Source organism: Phyllobates terribilis, unplaced genomic scaffold (assembly GCF_046119375.1).
Source record: "Phyllobates terribilis strain yellow unplaced genomic scaffold, ASM4611937v1 Scaffold_235__1_contigs__length_3068650, whole genome shotgun sequence".
In the NCBI taxonomy this organism is placed as follows: Eukaryota; Metazoa; Chordata; class Amphibia; order Anura; family Dendrobatidae; genus Phyllobates; species Phyllobates terribilis.
In genome coordinates, this window is record NW_027362995.1 from 523,149 (window position 1) to 540,099 (window position 16,951).

The 16,951-nt window shown below is 41.9% G+C and overlaps 1 pseudogene; it reads right to left on the reverse strand.

The window, feature by feature from the left end:
- Positions 1-16,951, reverse strand: part of LOC141215260 (uncharacterized) — a 56,742-nt pseudogene that overhangs the window by 16,951 nt on the left and 22,840 nt on the right.

Consider the following 16,951-nt stretch of genomic DNA (forward strand, 5'->3'; position numbering starts at 1 on the left):
ATAGGAAATATAAGACGCCTAGATTCCTATGTAACATAGGATACCGGACTGCTGCTGAATGTCCAGGATGTAACATGGATGCTGCGGGCCTATTACATACGCTATGGGAATGCCGGGAGATAGGTAAATACTGGAAAGGCGTTCTGTCTATTATAAAGAGGGTATATAAAATAGATATTCAACCAGACCCCAAAAAATGCCTATTAGGTATATTAGAGGATGATATGGAATTTAACCCAATTTCAATAGCGATTTCACATATTTTATTTCAAGCTAGGAGACATATTGCATCCAAATGGATTAACCCCTCACCTCCAGAAATTAGTGAACGCAAAAATAGGATAAATAATATTATCAGATTAGAAAAAGGGGTATATAAAAAACAAAACTCAATGAATACATATGAGAAAATATGGGGCTTATGGTTGGAAACACCTGGAATGCCATCAAGGGGGATATTGTAGGAGAGACAATGACTTATGGGGGAAGGGGGGTATTGGCGAGGTCTAATGTTTCATTGTAATGTGTATTGGAATTCTCTAACATGTGGTATGGGTAATATAGCACACCTATATGTGTATAGGATTATAATGTTTATTACAATATTATGGTTATATAAGAGATTTCAAGAATGTAGAATGTTAATTGTTAGATATAGTAACTGCAAGTTATCAGACGGTAATGGGCAAGCTATAAGGATATATAGGAGAGATGCATGTATCTCATCCCTATGGTATGTTATTTTATTATTGTATGTACTGGTTTATTGTTTTGTAAAAAAAAACTAATGAAAAAATCTCAATAAAAATGTCTTGGATTAAAAAAAAAAGAATAGGAAAAAGGCTTCTCCCCTGTGTGGGTTCTCTTGTGTCTCTTAAGAATCATTTTACAATTAAAACATTTCCCACATTCTCAACATGAAAAAGGCTTCTCCCCTGTGTGAGTTCTCTGGTGGCTATTAAGATGCGCTTTCTGGTTAAAACATTTCCCACATTCTGAACATGAAAAAGGCTTCTCCCCTGTGTGAGTTCTCTGGTGCTTAACCAAAGCTGATTTCTGGTTAAAACATTTCCCACATTCTGAACATGAAAAGGGCTTCTCCCCTGTGTGGGTTCTCTTGTGGTTATCAAGAATCATTTTACGATTAAAACATTTTCCACATTCTAAACATGAAAAAGGCTTCTCCCCTGTGTGAGTTCTCTGGTGATTAATCAAATCTGACTTCTGGTTAAAACATTTCCCACATTCTGAACATGAAAAAGGTTTCTCCCCTGTGTGAGTTCTCTTGTGATTATCAAGAATAATTTTATGATTAAAACATTTTCCACATTCTGAACATGAAAAAGGCTTCTCCCCTGTGTGAGTTCTCTGGTGCTTAATCAAATCTGATTTCTGGTTAAAACATTTCCCACATTCTGAACATGAGAAAGGTTTCTCCCCTGTGTGAGTTCTCTTGTGGTTATCAAGAATCATTTTACGATTAAAACATTTTCCACATTCTGAACATGAAAAAGGCTTCTCCCCTGTGTGAGTTCTCTGGTGATTAACCAAAGCTGATTTATGGTTAAAACATTTCCCACATTCTGAACAGGAAAAGGGCTTCTCCCCTGTGTGAGTTCTCTTGTGGCCATCAAGAATAATTTTACGATCAAAATATTTTCCACATTCTGAACATGAAAAAGGCTTCTCCCCTGTGTGAGTTCTCTGGTGCTTAACAAAATCTGATTTCTGGTTAAAACATTTCTCACATTCTGAACATGAAAAAGGCTTCTCCCCAGTGTGGGTTCTCTGGTGGTTAATCAAATCTGATTTCTGGCTACAACATTTCCCACATTCTGAACATGAAAAAGGCTTCTCCCCTGTGTGGGTTCTCTGGTGATTAATCAAAACCGATTGATTGTTAAAACATTTCCCACATTCTGAACAAGAAAAAGGCTTCTCCCCTGTGTGGGTTCTCTGGTGGTTAACCAAAACTGATTTATGGCTAAAACATTTCCCACATTCTGAACATGAAAAAGGCTTCTCTCCTGTGTGGGTTCTCAGGTGTACAACAATATCTGATTTCTGGTTAAAACATTTCTCACATTCTGAACATGAAAAAGGCTTCTCCCCTGTGTGGGTTCTCTGGTGGTTAATCAAATCTGATTTCTGGTTACAACATTTCCCACATTCTGAACATGAAAAAGGCTTCTCCCCTGTGTGGGTTCTCTTGTGGTTAACCAAAACTGATTTATGGCTAAAACATTTCCCACATTCTGAACAAGAAAAAGGCTTCTCCCCTGTGTGGGCTATCTGGTGGTTAACCAAAACTGATTTATGTCTAAAACATTTCCCACATTCTGAACATGAAAAAGGCTTCTCCCCTGTGTGGGTTCTCAGGTGTATAACAACAGCTGATTTCTGGTTAAAACATTTCCCACATTCTGAACATGAAAAAGGTTTTTCCCCTATGTGGATTCTCTGGTGCTTCACAAAATCTGATTTCTGGTTAAAACATTTCCCACATTCTGAACATGAAAAAGGCTTCTTCCCTGTGTGAGTTCTCTGGTGCTTCACAAAATCTGATTTCTGGTTAAAACATCTCCCACATTTGGAACAAAAAAATCTCTTGTCCACTGTGTGAATTTTTTGATGTTTAAGAATAGACTTTTCGAGGGTAAAACTATTTTCATTTTCTGAAAGTGAAAATGACTTCTTTCCTTTATGAGCAGTTTGTTTTTTAATGCTTATTTTTTTATTTTGACTTTCCTTAGTAGTCAGTAATGAATCAGAAGACAGGACCTGTTTCAAAGGATCAGATGACAGATCTTTGCTGTGAATGGATGATGGTATATCTGGAGTAATCATATTCACTTCAATTGTATCCTGTGGGATCTCAAGATCATCCGATTTAAAAATCTCCTGTCCCTCTGATCTCCTGGTACAGTCATCTGCCAAGAAAAAAAAACAATTATTAACTTTGAATAAAATATCCTTCAATTTATATTTTTGAACATTTCTTCTTAAAATGTCTGTAGAAATGACAAGTTATTGACAGAATGACAGTTCACAGTCTAATTAAAAACCTCAAAGAATAAACCAGTGGAGCGTAGTGTTCAACTGTTTATTCATTCAGCCTCCAAAATATGGAATAAGAAGCCATCAAAAAATGTTATGTACGTGAAAATTATACCAATAAAAGCTTCTACTCATCAATAAACCGATCCAGCAATATCCGCTCTGCCAAAATCAAATCTCCCCTCCGCTACTGAGCCTTGCGCCCAAACCACATTTATCATCCATGTATTTGACATTACTATAGTGAGAAGAACCCACTTAATTTATGGTGTGTGTCTCCTGGAGCACAATCTGGGCACTATGTGTTGGGTAATGAAATTATATATTTGTAATTTTCACTCTCCATCATCCACTGCGTGCTAATTTCCGGAAAGTGCCTGTGGAGTCAAAATAGTCACTACTCCTATAGATTATATCACTGAGGGTTATAATTTCCAAAATGGAGTCACTTTATGGGGATTTCTACTGCTCTGGTTTTCTGCAATTTGGTCACATTAGGGCTTCTGCAAATGGTGGGTCCCATCTCCTCTGGGATCTGCTCCTGCGACGTCTGCTTCTCTCACCAGGAGCCGCCTTATTCATCCTGCAGGTGGCGCTGGTGATGGAGGAGACGTCAGAATCAGAAGCTCTGGGCGGCGCAGGCTCTGTCCAGCCACTAAGATTAGGGTGACTGGGACCAGTAGTACCATCCAGTCTGCCAGTATGGGTGTGTGTGCTGTCCAGCTGGAGTAATCTGCTCCCTGCTTCAGCCATTTGGAAAGCACCGCACCCTACTAAAGCTGGAAGCATATTGCCGGAAGCTGCCAGATACAGCCTTGTTCTCCTCTGGTTCAGTCCTCTGTGCTCAGCTCCCGGCTTGTGTATTTGTTTCCTGTTGTGACCCCGGCTCATTTACTGACTGATCCCACCACAATAAAGCTATCATACAGAATGAACCTGTAAAAAAAAGACAGAATAAAAGATATGTTACATCCCAAACAACAACATATGTAAGAGGGGAGAGCTCCAACACTAAATCGGAGTTGCACTCATTTATGGTGGACCATTGGAGCTACTATAAGTCCTGAGCAGAAGAGTAGAGAAAGTATTAGCGCCCCCATTTCAGGAGAGATTGAGCAGTAATCTGAATTCCTTAGGACTGAAAACATAATGTAATTTATGACGTGGAGTGAATCCATCAAACCAGGGCTGGAGCCAACACATCTCCTGCAGGCGTGAATAATTGTATATTACAGCCATCAGCCACGCACAGCTTAGAGATATATCATGGCACAGGTGTAATGTTTTCTGTATAGTTTATCACAATCCTGTTTGAAGTTAGTTAGTTTTAAAAGATATTGAAAAGTCAGGATAAAGGGAAACTCTGTTGTTATTGTACAGAAATTCACACTTGGCCTCACTGCACATTTAATGTTGTCGATCATAAAAGTTAAGTTAGGTCAGGGAGACTGGACCTGGTCTTGTAGGGACCATATGAGGACATTTAGCAGCACAGAAGGGAGAGAAGGTAGATTCATCCAATAAGATATCAGGGTTCTAGGAAGCCAACAGCATCATTACCCTCCACTTTCTCTTCAACTGATTTTCTCACTTGTCAGCACATTCCAAGTACGCTGTCATTTGGCTTTGTAGTTTACAGATCTGGGCAGGTAAGGGTCAGTGTCTTCTAATCCCAGGGGGTAGGTGGATCCTCAAGTTTGTAAGTCCTACAGAAAAGGTCTTTCACAATTACAAAAAGTAATGTGAACATTTTTGGATGGAGGAAAATGTTGTGGTCTAGAGGTAAAATAGTGATCACACAATTGTGACACAACAGCACTACACCACTGATAAAGCAGCCACAGCCGGTACTTGAGAAGAATCTGTGGCTTCTTTGCATTTAGTGGTTACTACTCACCTGGGTAGTCATATGTAGGAATCTCCTCCTTACACCGATCATCATCCCTCACATATGTCTCTGTAGTATTAATATGGGTCAGATCTTCACCCTGAAACAAATATTGTAAAAGTCACAGACAGATGGAGAAGTCACATCTATGATCAGCTCTAATCCTGCCATCTCCACCGTTCTCATTACACAAGTATAAAACATATAATACTGGTGGATAAAACAAGACTGAGCACAAGACCTTCACAGTCATCTACACATCACAGGGGAGAGCTCATGACACCTTCTCTCCATCTACCTGATGATCTTGAGGAACATTGGGATCTTCTTGTTTACAGTCCTGTGGAAGAAGAGGACGGTGACATCTCTCTGGTGTTGACCTCTTACTGGATAGATCTGGAGGAAACACATACAGGGACTGAATTCATTCTTTACATACAGATAATTATAGGCCATGTGTATTTAGTCCTGTCTATTACCTGGTGATGTGAGGGGCTGGGGAACCTCCATCATGACGAACTTGTACAGATCTTTGTGTCCTTCTAAATACTCCCACTCCTCCATGGAGAAATAGACAGCGACATCCTGACACCTGATAGGAACCTGACACATACAATGATATCGTCATTCCCCAATCCCTTCATAGCGTTATTGTATAATGTCCCAGCATTCCCAGCAGTGTCACCTCTCCAGTCAGCAGCTCAATCATCTTGTAGGTGAGTTCTAGGATCTTCTGGTCATTGATGTCCTCATGTATCAAGGGGTGAGGTGGAGGTCCAGTGATTGGGCTCAGGGGTCTTCCCCATCCTTCAGACACAGGGTCCTGACAGCGCTCACTAGAGGTCTTCTTCACTACTGTGTAATCCTGGTTATGGAGAGACACATTAATAAATCTCACTCCAGACATTTCCAGAGTCCTCACCTCTCCAGTTCTGTCCATCTGTTATTCCCATATATAAGAATGATGTAATGTGACGTCATCAGAATCTCTCACCTCTCCAGTAAGCCGGAAGAGGATCTCTGGGGTGAGGTGTAATATCCTCTCCACCATCTTCCTTCTGTCTCTATCCATTCTTCTATAGGAAAATTATATAGATAAATTATTAGTATCTCATATTGTGTGAATCTGAGTGAATTGAAGATGAGTTGGTGTAAAATATATAAAATTCTGTGTAATAAAAAAAAATTAACAGCATTGTGATGCCGGTATGAAGCAATAATGTGGTAGAGCACTTCATACATCTTCAGGTCAGACAGAGATACCTATGTGCTATCAGTTGGGATTACGGAAGTTATAAAATAATTCAGGTAATTTAACAATATAAAGAAACAGCAGTCTTTGTACAGCCAATAAAATATGTTAATGGTTTATTTGTTTATATCTCACCACTCCAAGATAAGTTCTTCTAACTCCACCACCTTCTCTACACTGTGTGCACAATTATTAGATAATTTGTATTTTTGATGATTACTTTTATTATTTCACATCTCCAGTGCTGTCGGTCAATCCAAAGGGTAATAAACCTGAAACCTGAATATTTAACAAAGTAAACGTGAGATGTTGTCTTAGCAGAATATCTCTGTCCAGAATTATTATGCAACTATATGAAAAATGAAAATTTTCCATCTTAATTATTTATTTTCATCTGTTATAGAATACATTTCTGACATTTAATAAATATATATCAGTGACCAATATAGCCACCATTCTTCTCAACACCAGTGATAAGCCATTCATCCATGGAGTCCATTCATTTCTTACTCTGTTGACGTTCATCTTTGTGGGGAGCACCAACCATAGTCCCAGACACTGATCAGAGAGGGGACTGTTCTCCTTCACCATAAATCTCGAGTTTAAGAAAAGCTCAAAAGTTCTCAGTAAGGTCTAGGTCCAGTGAGGAAAAAGTCATGTCATTAGTCTTTCATCTTTAAAATATTTCCGGGCACTGAGCAATGAAGACTTCAATGCTGTGATTGAGCATTGTCCCGCAGAACAATCCTGTTTTTTTAAAGATGTAGATTTTTTCTGTACCTCTGCTTAACCCCTTTACAACCCAAGGTGGTTTGCACATTAATGACCAGGCCAATTTTTACAATTCTGACCACTGTCACTTTATGAGGTAATTACTCTGGAACGCTTCAACAGATCCCACTGATTCTGAGACTGTTTTTTCGTGACATATTGAACTTCAGGATTGTGGTAAAATTTCTTCGATATCACTTGCGTTTATTTGTGAAAAAAATGGAAATTTGGCGAAAATTTTGCAATTTTCAAAATTTGAATTTTTATGCCCTTAAATCAGAGAGATATGTCACACAAAATAGTTAATAAATAACATTTCCCATATGTCTACTTTACATCAGCACAATTTTGGAACCAAAATTTTTTTTGTTATGGAGCTATAAGGGTTAAAAGTTGACCAGCGATTTCTCATTTTTCCAACAAAATGTACAAAACCATTTTTCTAGGGACCACATCACATTTGAAGTCACTTTGAGAGGTCTTTATGACAGAAAATACCCAAAAGTGACACCATTCTAAAACTGCACCCCTCAAGGTACTCAAAACCACATTCAACAACTTTATTAACCCTTCAGGTGCTTCACAGGAATTTTTTGAATGTGGAAGAAAAAAATGAACATTTAACTTTTTTTTACAAAAAAGTTACTTTAGACCAAATTTTTTTTATTTTCGCAGGGGTAACAGGAAAAAATGGACCCCAAAATTTGTTGTGCAATTTCCCCTGGGCACGCACTTACCCCATATGTGGGGAAAAACCACTGTTTGGGCGCACGGCAGGGCTCGGAAGGGAAGGACTGCCATTTGAATTTTCGATTGTAAAATTTGCTTGAATAATTAGCGGACGCCATGTTGCGTTTGGAGAGCCCCTGATGTGCCTAAACAGTGGAAACCCCCCATAAGTGACCCCATTTTGGAAACTATACCCCCCCCTGGGAACTTATCTAGATGGGTGGTGAGCATTTTGAACCCCCAGGTGCTTCACAAATTAATCCGTAAAAATAAAAAAGTGTTTTTTTTCCCACTTTTTCATTCTTACGAATCAATTTGTGAAGCACCTGGGGGTTCCAAGTGCTCACTATGCATCTAGATAGGTGCCTTGCGGGGTCTAGTTTCCAAAATGGGGTCATTTGTGGGGGAGCTCCAATGTTTAGGCACACAGGGGCTCTCCAAACGTGACATGGTGTCCGCTAACAAATTGGAACCATGTCGTATTTGTAGAGCCCCTGTGTGTCTAAACAGGCAAGGCAGGCAATCTCCGCAACGTTTTTTTGGCCGCGAAGCATATGGGGCGGAGACTCGAGCATGTCACTGAAATACCCACGATACTCAATGCATACCAGAGCACCCAATGCAAACTCAAGTAGCGAGCACTTGCACTCAACACTAGTCGCCATATCGCCATCTTTTTTTCTTACTTTTGAAAGAGCACAACCCTAAACCTAGCACAACCCTAACCCGAGAGTTTATTTTTTACGCCGTTCCTCTTGTGGTATAAGTGATTAGATGACTTTATTCTTCGGGTGGTGCGAATACAGTTATACCAGAATCATATGGGGTTTTTATGATTGACAGCTGTCACACACTAAAAGACGCATTTTTTGTAAAATCTAGTTTTTGCATCGCCATATTTTGAGAGCTATAATTTTTCCATATTTTGGCCGACAGAGTCATGTGATGGCTTGTTTTTTGTGGGATGACTTGACGTTTTTATTGGTGCCATTTTCAGGCACGTGACATTTTTTGATCGCTTTCTATTCCGATTTTTGGGAGGCAGAATAAACAAAAACCAACAATTCATGAATTGTTTTTTTGTTTTTTTTAAATTCTGTTCCGCGTGTGGTAAAATTGATAAGGTAGCTTTATTCTTCGGGTCAGTACGTTTACAGCGGTACCACATTTATATCGTTTTTCTATGTTTTGGCGCTTTTACACAATAAAAGCTATTTTATAGAAAAAAATATTATTTTGCATTGCTTTTAGATTTTTTGGATGATGGAGCCGTATGGCAGCTTGTTTTTTGCGGGACAAGATGACGTTTTCAGCGGTACCATTTTTATTTATATTCGTCTTTTTGATCGCATGTTATTCCATTTTTTGTTTGGTGGTATGATGATAAAGCATTGTTTTTTGCTTTGTTTTTTATTTATTTATTTTACCGTGTTCAATGAAGGGGTTAACTAGTGGGACAGTTTTATAGGTCACGTCGTTCTGGACGCGGCGATACCAAATATGTGTACTTTTATTGTTTGTTTGCTTTTTTTTCATAATAATATTTATTGATGGGTACATTATATTTTTATTTTTGGTGGATTATTTTTTTTTTAAATATTTTTACAATTTTTTTAAAAAATTTTTTTCCACTTTCTGAGAGTTTTTACACTTTTTTACTTTGTCCCACTATGGGACTTTCACTTATTTTATTCTGATCGCCTCCTCAGCATAGGGATGGAGCACCATCCCTGTGCCATGCAGGCAGTCAGCGCTGCACAGTGAGAACATTGTGTGGTCGTGCACTGCGCAAGACCAAACAATGTTCCTGCTGCCTGGTGACCCGGATGTTATGATGACATCGGGTCGTCATGGCAACACCCGGGAAGCTCCATCAGACAGCGCTGGAGGCCGGAAGAGGAGTTGAGTATACCGATCACCTCCCCTTGCCACCGCAATGTTGCGATCGACTTCGATCGCAGCATTGCGGGGGTTAATGTGCTGGGAGCGGTGCGGGACCGCTCCCTGCACATAACCATAACAATTCATAGGACACGATAGTGCATATGCCCCAAATGGGGTTTATCGTAAATAATATTCATCAATGATATATATATCCATGGAAGGACTAATTGAATCCCATCGTTAAATTTTAATAAGAAGACCAAAGAAAACAACGAAAGAGGGACTACCAAAGATTTATCTTTAGAAATTCATATAAAGTTTATTATTAAAAAATTAATTATTATAAATATAAGGCACAAAAAAGGGGGAAAAAAGGGGGAAAAAGTGAACTTGAGAACAGTGGTAGCATAAAAAAGCTTCTCACAAACACAGTCACTACCCCAAAGGACCCCACATATACCAACTATTACAATCATATGACTCAGGCTTAAAAAGAATACACCAAACTGTTGTTGTCATAGCAACAGTGGTTAATAATCAAAGTCAATAAATATATATATGCATGGTAGTTAAGTAAATCACCTCTATAATATATAAAGAGTAAAATGAGAGGGAATTACTCATCAACTCCCTTCAATGAGCAATCCCTGTAGTAAATGCTAGTGAGTACAGATAAGTATTGATTGCTAATACATACCAGGGATTTCAAGTCACGGAGTTCTATCCAGGAAGCTTGAGACAGGGGGACCCGTGGGGAGAGCACACAAGTGCAGTGAAATGCCCCGACGTGCGTTTCACACTCCCTTCTTCAGGGGGCATGAAGATAAATGGAGCGACAGGTTTATATAGGCGCCAGCCGGCGCTCCATGCCGGAAATAGTGCTGCCATCACCTTGGAGACAGGCAACGCTGTACGGCACTCGCGTGGAGCCGGATGTGACGCATGCGTCACCACGGAGACCAAGACGCCGGCCAGCCTCCGCGTCACATGACCCCCGGCAAGCAATGCATTGCCAAGCGTCATTATAGATACAGAGAGCCGGCGGGCACCCAGGGCACCGCGACGCGCATGCGTACTTGGCTACAATGTTACCTTCTATATTGTGCATATAAACTTCAAGGCATGACTGTGAGAGGTGAATAAAAACACCCATAGTGAACGTGGACATGGAAAAAGAAAAGAGAGGAAAAGAAAAAAAGGGGGGGGGGAAGGAAGGAGGGGTGGAAAGGAAGGAGAGAAAGGAAAACGAGGAGAAGGGAAGAAAAGTGTGAGGCGGACATCATAAGTAGAGATGAGCGTTGTTCTACTCGAACTGTTCGCCAATCTCAAATTCGAGCTGTTTTCGAACAATTTGAGAAAAATTCGGCTGTTCGAGGTTATGTTCGATAACTGTTCGTGCACCAAAATCATAACTGGATTTTTTCTCAGTAATGATGAAAATTAATGTTAATACGCAGTTTGAGTGTACAGCGGGGCGGGGGGAGGGGCAGGGGATGGATCTCTGCAGGAACAATGAAGATCTCCATTTTTTTTTCTCTTTCCCGCATTTGCAGTGGGGAGGTGCAATCTGTCAGCCTATCAGCAGCGCACACACGGAGCGAAGTGCTTTTTTTCACACAAGCAAGGGCATGTGTGATTGGCAGTGTATGTCACATGTCCTTGCCCTATAAGACCAAGCCATTTTCCCCGTCGCCACCATTTTCTCACTGCTGCAGCTGCGTGTTAGACGGCACCGCTGTTGCTGTGTGTGCTATACCTTGTTAATTTCAAGCCAATTTTCGCACAAATATACAGATAGCTTGGGAGTAGGGAATAGTTGTGATTGCAGTCCTTTTAAGGACTAGGTTACAGCATTTCCTACGACTTTTATCAGGGAGGTCTGTGCTCTTAAATAGATAGGTTGTGGGAGTAAAGACTAATTGTAATTGGAGTCCTTTTCAGGACTAGGTTACATGAGTTCCTATCAGTTTTTGCCAGGCAGGTCTGTGCCAGTGCTGTGCAAGTTTTTTTCACAGCATTTGGCTGAATCTAGCAAAGCTAATCCTTTTTGGCCTATTGCAGAGTGTGTTAGTCAGTGGAGTAGCCTATCTGTGTTGCAAGATATAACACCTGTGTATAGAATACCAATTTTTTTACTGCACCTAGTGAAGTAAAATCTTTTGGGCATAGCATCATTCTATTAGTCCATCTATACTGACCTCCATCAGGTTGCAAACTGAATATAATTTTTTTCTGCATCTAGCTCTGAAAAAATATTTGGGCTTCTAGCGGTGTGTGGGACTTGGTCTATTAGTCCATCTATACTGACCTCCATCAGGTTGCAAATTAAAAATAATTTTTTTCTGCATCTACCTCTGAAAAAATATTTGGGCTTCTAGCAGTGTGTGGGACTTGGTCTATTAGTCCATCTATACTGACCTCCATCAGGTTGCAAATTAAAAATAATTTTTTTCTGCATCTAGCTCTGAAAAAATATTTGGGCTTCTAGCGGTGTGTGGGACTTGGTCTATTAGTCCATCTATACTGACCTCCATCAGGTTGCAAATTAAAAATATTTTTTTTCTGCATCTAGCTCTGAAAAAATATTTGGGCTTCTAGCGGTGTGTGGGACTTGGTCTATTAGTCCATCTATACTGACCTCCATCAGGTTGCAAATTAAAAATAATTTTTTTCTGCATCTAGCTCTGAAAAAATATTTGGGCTTCTAGCAGTGTGTGGGACTTGGTCTATTAGTCCATCTATACTGACCTCCATCAGGTTGCAAATTAAAAATAATTTTTTTCTGCATCTAGCTCTGAAAAAATATTTGGGCTTCTAGCAGTGTGTGGGACTTGGTCTATTAGTCCATCTATACTGACCTCCATCAGGTTGCAAATTAAAAATAATTTTTTTCTGCATCTAGCTCTGAAAAAATATTTAGGCTTCTAGCGGTGTGTGGGACTTGGTCTATTAGTCCATCTATACTGACCTCCATCAGGTTGCAAATTAAAAATAATTTTTTTCTGCATCTAGCTCTGAAAAAATATTTGGGCTTCTAGCAGTGTGTGGGACTTGGTCTATTAGTCCATCTATACTGACCTACATCAGGTTGCAAATTAAAAATAATTTTTTTCTGCATCTAGCTCTGAAAAAATATTTGGGCTTCTAGCGGTGTGTGGGACTTGGTCTATTAGTCCATCTATACTGACCTACATCAGGTTGCAAATTAAAAATAATTTTTTTCTGCATCTAGCTCTGAAAAAATATTTGGGCTTCTAGCGGTGTGTGGGACTTGGTCTATTAGTCCATCTATACTGACCTCCATCAGGTTGCAAATTAAAAATAATTTTTTTCTGCATCTAGCTCTGAAAAAATATTTGGGCTTCTAGCAGTGTGTGGGACTTGGTCTATTAGTCCATCTATACTGACCTCCATCAGGTTGCAAATTAAAAATAATTTTTTTCTTCATTTATCTCTGAAAAAATATTTGGGCTTCTAGCAGCGTGTGGGACTTGTTCTATTAGTCCATCTATACTGACCTCCATCAGGTTGCAAATTAAAAATAATTTTTTTCTGCATCTAGCTCTGAAAAAATATTTGGGCTTCTAGCAGTGTGTGGGACTTGGTCTATTAGTCCATCTATACTGACCTCCATCAGGTTGCAAATTAAAAATAATTTTTTTCTGCATCTAGCTCTGAAAAAATATTTGGGCTTCTAGCAGTGTGTGGGACTTGGTCTATTAGTCCATCTATACTGACCTCCATCAGGTTGCAAATTGAATAAAAAAATTTTCTGCATCTAGCTCTGAAAAAATATTTGGGCTTCTAGCGGTGTGTGGGACTTGGTCTATTAGTCCATCTATACTGACCTCCATCAGGTTGCAAATTAAAAATAATTTTTTTCTGCATCTAACCCAGCCAATAGTTTTGGCCTAATACCACAGTTTGGCCACTCAGCTCTGCTCGGTTACCATCCATTGTTTTTTTGTGCAAACAACTCCAGAGTTGTGAATTAGTTAACCACCAAAATGAGTGGAAAAAGGCCTGCTGCTGGTGGAAAGGGGAATAGGCGTGTTGGGAAGGGGAAAAAAGGTTGTGTCCGTGGGGTAGGTGCAGAAGAAAGACCATCTTCCAGCCAAACTAAAATGTCTACTTCTTTTAGCGGACAATGTGATAAGATCCCTTTCTTACGGCCACGCCAATCGCTACAAATTCCAGATGAGGCACAAAAACAGCAGGTGTTTCAACGGATATCAAGTGCTCCTTTAAGTGGGCTCTCCTCCACATCAACTTCAACATCACAAATACTCCAGTCCTCAAAGGTGTCACCCAAATCGCACTTGCTTCCTCACAGCTCCCAAATCTCCAGCTGCCCGTCTGAGTGTGAGGTAGAACAGATGGTTGAGTCTGCAGAGCTGTTTACTCATACTATAGCCTGGGAATCAGAGGTCGACTCCAGCGCTTCTGTGAATCCAGACGAGGAAATGATCTGCACTGATGCCCAGAATCTTTATGAGTCGGATCCAGGACCAGACGCAGAAGGTTCTGACCATAATGTAGACCCTCATTCCCAAACTGTAACTCCTGTTGGTGGAGACAATGAGGAAGACGATGATAAGACTCAAATACCTGATTGGAGCGACAACTTTAGTTTTTTGTCAGGGCAGGAACAGGTTGGCTCTGAGGACGACGGGTGTGATAACGCACAGGGTGATGATGATGAGGTCGGAGATCCCACTTACTGTCAACCCACAGTCAGCCAAGAGATGAGGTCAGCAGAGGAGGTGGAGGAAGATGCTAGTGACGACGAGGTCAGGTTGCGCCTTCCTGGACAGAGACGTAGTACTGGAAGCACGTCAACAACTGCATCCTCAAACACAACTCTGCCTCTCACCACAAGTCGTGGTGGCTCTTCAGGTCGCATGGGTGCTAAGCCTTGCATAGCCTGGGCATTTTTTCAGATCGATAAAGATGACCCAACTCGTGTTATCTGTAACATTTGTCAGCAAAAGCTAAGTAGAGGCCAAAAAATACATAGTTTGAGTACTTCATGCATGAACCGGCACATGGACATGAAGCATAAGTTGCAGTGGGAAGCTCAGTGTGCTACAATGCGGCCTAGCCGGCCGGGCCAATCACCGTCTGCCATATCTTGTGCATCCGCGGCCTCTTCATCCTCTGTGACTGGGGGGACAGCAGTCACACCTGTTTTGGGGCGCAGACCTGCCACCTCTTTACCCGCAACAGCCAGCGTGATTGGCAGGTCATCATTTTCTTTGGAGGTGGTAACACCAGCTGGTGTTGAGCGCTGTCCGACATCGATAGCACCACCTTTGGATCAAGGCAACCTAACATGTCCGCCTGCATCTTCCTCACAGACCGGCAGTTTGCCGGGGACACCCTTATCAACCCCGTCTAAGCACAATAGCCAGCCCTCGGTCCCTCAGATGTGGACAAGTAAAAGACCATTTCCTCCTAGCCATGAGAAAGCTAAGAGGTTGAATTTCACCATCTGCAAGCTCTTGGCTACAGAAATGCTGCCTTTCCGCCTGGTGGACACAGAGGATTTTCGAGACCTTATGTCCGTCGCAGTGCCCCAGTACCAGATGCCCAGTCGGCACTACTTCTCAAAGAAAGGTGTGCCTGCGCTCCACCAGCATGTCGCACACAACATCACCGCTTCTTTGAGAAACTCTGTGTGTGACAGGGTGCATTTCACCACAGACACTTGGACGAGTAGGCATGGACAGGGGCGTTACATGTCGCTGACTGGGCACTGGGTAACTATGGTGACAGCAGGACAAGGGGCTGCTGTCCAAGTCTTGCCGTCCCCACGAGTTGTGCGTCAATCCTCTTTATGTCAAAGTTCCTCCACTGCTTCTGCCTCCTCAACCTCCTCTCGGTCTTCCACCTGCACCCAAAGCCTGTCTGGTCATGCCACAAGCTTTCTAACTGCGCAGAAGGGATCCTGCACACCTCCTTACTATGCTGGCAGTAGGGCTCAACGTCATCAGGCGGTTTTTACATTGAAATGTCTGGGAAATGTGAGTCACACAGCTGAGGAGTTGTGGTCAGCTCTGGAGAACCAATTTCATGAATGGTTGTCTCCACTGGACCTGAAACCAGGGAAGGCCGTGTGCGACAATGCTGCAAACCTGGGTGCGGCCCTTCGCCGGGGCAATGTCACACACGTGCCTTGTATGGCTCACGTGTTGAACCTGGTTGTCCAGCAATTTTTAGCCCACTATCCCAGACTAGATGGCCTTCTGCAGAGGGCACGGTCGCTGTGTGCTCACTTCCGCCGTTCGCATCCCGCAGCTCAGCGACTTACATCTCTACAGAAGTCGTTGGGCCTGCCACTTCACCGGCTAAAATGCGATGTGCCTACCCGGTGGAATTCAACTCTGCACATGTTGCAGCGACTGTGGCAGCACCGACAAGCCCTGGTGCAATACGTTCTGACGTATAGCCTGGGCCAACGAGATTCAGAGGTGGGGCAAATCACGCTGGAGGAGTGGTCTCAGATCAGGGACCTATGCACCCTTCTGCACAGTTTTGAAATGGCGACGAAGATGTTTAGTGCTGACGATGCCATTATCAGCATGACTATTCCGGTGATTTACATGCTGGAGCACATGTTAAACAGAATTCAGAGTCAGGTGGTGGCACAAGAGGAGGTGGAGGAAGTAGAGGAGGAGGAGTTGTATGCGGAAGGGCTAACATCTGCAAGGTCCAGACGGTCGGCAGCACCAAGGCGGCAGGCATGTGAGGGTGGGGGAGATGGTTTTACCAGGGCGCATGGTAGCAGCCAAACTAGCGAGGAAGGTGCAGGAGCCCAGGAAGAAGTGGAGGACGAACTGATGGAAGACTCATCAGATGAGGGAGACCTTGATTACATTTCTGTTGTGCGAGGTTGGGGGGAGAGGACAGAGGAAGGAAGCATGATTGTTACCTCGCCACCAACACAACAGGGACTTGGTGCTCCTGGATGCGCAACACACATGAGTGCCTTCTTGCTGCACTACCTGCAACATGACCCTCGAATTGTGAGAATTAGAAATAATCCTGACTACTGGGTTGCCACACTGTTAGATCCCCGGTACAAAAGTAAATTTGCAGAAATTATTCCTGCCATAGAAAGGGATGCACGCATGCAGGAGTATCAGCAGAGACTGTTGCAGAATCTTACATGTGCTTTTTCACAAAATACCAGTGGTGCACGGAGTGAATCTCACAGTTCCAACTTGCCAACCGTGGGACCGTCAAGTGTTCAGCACTCAAACCGTGACAGAACCACAGTATCTGCTGGTAACATCAATTTTGCGGAATCATTTCACCACTTTTTTAGCCCATCCTTTGCAAGGCCACAGGAGACAAGAAGTCTGACACAT